The following is a 2,473-nucleotide window of genomic DNA, read 5'->3' as shown; positions in this document are numbered from 1 at the left end:
TTGCCTCTAGTAGCCCACTTTTTCCAGGCAGCTTGTGGATGAAGCAGAATTTCAGGGTCTTCTTGGGCACTTGTGTGTCCTGCTTCCTTTCCCGTGGTTTCAACTTCTGGAGAAGAAACCCTACTGCTTCAGCTTTCTCTGTCTCTTGACTACCATATTAGCCAGGAACCCATAGTAGGTCTGTTGCTCCTGCAGCTGCTGGCTAAGCTTCACCTTCTTTAATTCATCAATGGATAAAGATAACAATCCCACCTAGTCTTTGGATTGTCTGTCCTCTAGGACAGTCACAACAAGTAGAATCACCCCCTTTCCTTTTTGCTCACTCCTCCTTCTCTAGTGAAAGCCAGAAAGCTCAGCTGGGGCCCATAGCTGCTCCTGCTTCTGTCTGGTGGTTTTAAGGCACATCACAAGTGTTGTGTAATTTTTGATGGTCCTTCTTGGTCCTGCAACTTTGTCCAGCAACTGTGTCTGCTTCTGCAGGTGCTGCAGCAAGGCCTCATTCTTTAAGGTCAGCTGCAAAGTGTAGGCCCTGTGCTGTTCACAGGTAGCTCTGAGCTCCTGCAGCTGTTCATGAAGCTCCTGAGATTCTGAGCCACTTGACTACATAACTCAGCCATCTCTTTCCATTCTTCTAACTTCTCCTCTTGCTGGTCCAGCTTCTTCCTTCACTTGGAGCGTTGAGTGCAGCACACGAGAGAGTTCCTCCTTCTTTTTCTTAGCCTGTGGAAGGCATCCTGCAGCTGGCCCAGCTGCTCTTTGATCTCTAGGTTATGCAAAATTGTGTATCTCATGGCCTCATTAATGTGTAATCTTCCCATTGTCTTGAAGAGCTTATACAGATCCCAGGCCTTTTCCTGCTGCTCCAGTTATCACAGCTGCTCCTGCTGCTTCACATTTTGGAGACTGAGGCTCTAGTTTTCCTGCCTTTGAATGTAACACTGCTTCTCACATTTCTGTTGCTTCTTCTGCAACTAATAGGTCTTGGCTGGCAGCTGTAGCTTGGTCTGAGTTCGTCCTGCAGGCTGCTGCTGGAGGGTAGCTCTGCCAACTGCCATTGAAGTTCCACCATGTTTATCTCTAGGTCAAACACTTATCACACCCATTGCTCTTTCTCATCTCTCAGTTGGTTCATCTGTTGAACCTTGTCTTTCCTCATGGACCTCTCCAACTTCAGGTCCTCTGCAACATGGTCTCTCTCCAGGCTTAATTTGGTCATTAAATCTTTCATGTTCTCTAGCTTTCTCCAGCCATGCCTTCTCTCTTATTACCTTTGTTTATCTTTTGGTTACTCTCTTGGGGTAACGTAGGACTTCTGACATATTGTTAGTTATTCCAGTGTCAGAGGAAAGGATACTAGCAGGAAAGGAACCAGAGGAAGATTCCAGGTCTGCGTGATCTTTGGTCTCACCCTTGGTTGATTTAGAGTCCACAGTAATGATTGTTATGAGGTTACCTCTTTTCAGTTTTCGTTTTGTTGGTGGTAGTGGGTCCACCAGGTCAATTCCTCTGCAGATACTCTTGCTGTTATTTCTTGCCTAAAGAAAATTTTATTGTGCATGCATTTCTGGTTTGGTTAGATATCCCAGTAATGGGATAGGGAAGGTGGAGGGGCCATGTTCCAAAGCTTTCTGAAATCACTTCTATTCTTGCAATCACCCACTTACTACAGGATCTCTGAAATTCACTCAGTCACCACATGGCACCTTTACTTCCTTCACCTGCTGGTAGTGGTATGAGCCAATAGAGGAAAATGCCAATGGTACTAGGCAGCACAGAATGTGGATGTGGCCTCGATTCTTGTATCTTATTGTTCAGCTAGAAACAGGTATGCATTGTGGGATCATTGTGATCCAGACACAGTGGGGGAAGTCACCCCATACCTGCTCTTACAGTCCTCACCCATCTACATATCTACTTGGGGAGCAGGGCATCACCAGCTCCTGTTTGCCCTGCCCATCAAACCTGACCACTTGGGCTGATAACTAGGATTAGCTCTAGTTGGGTGCCTCCACAGTTGTACTGGAGACTGCTCAAAACAATGTCGTCCATCCCACAATTACAATCACCAAGTGATCTTGAATGGTTGTTCTCAGGAATAACCACGCAGGATCACTGTCATAGTCCCTCTTAGGCTGGGACTATGGAGGGATCAGACCCAGAGCTTAGGGGATGAGTGAGTGACAGAGAGTAGAGATACTGGATAATGCATCATTTTGCAGTCTATTTCCTCATATTACAACGTGGTCCACATATTTTTACATCACAGAAATACCGTCCAAATAATTTCCATCCAATCCTCCAGACTGCAAGACTGTGCTAGTCCCATAATTCGCTGACTCCTTACTGCAAGTTTCTAATCTGGGTCTGAATCTGTTCCCCTGCCTGCCAGGTCTCTATCCCACACCTAGCATGCCATGTTCCCATAAGAGAGAACAATGGATTGAACCAGACTTTGTCTTCTTAAAAAAATTTT

Source organism: Dipodomys merriami, unplaced genomic scaffold (genome assembly GCF_024711535.1).
Source record: "Dipodomys merriami isolate MVZ:Mamm:240054 unplaced genomic scaffold, mDipMer1.0.p SCAF_426, whole genome shotgun sequence".
Classification (NCBI taxonomy): domain Eukaryota; kingdom Metazoa; phylum Chordata; class Mammalia; order Rodentia; family Heteromyidae; genus Dipodomys; species Dipodomys merriami.
Note: the sequence above shows the minus strand (reverse complement) of the source record.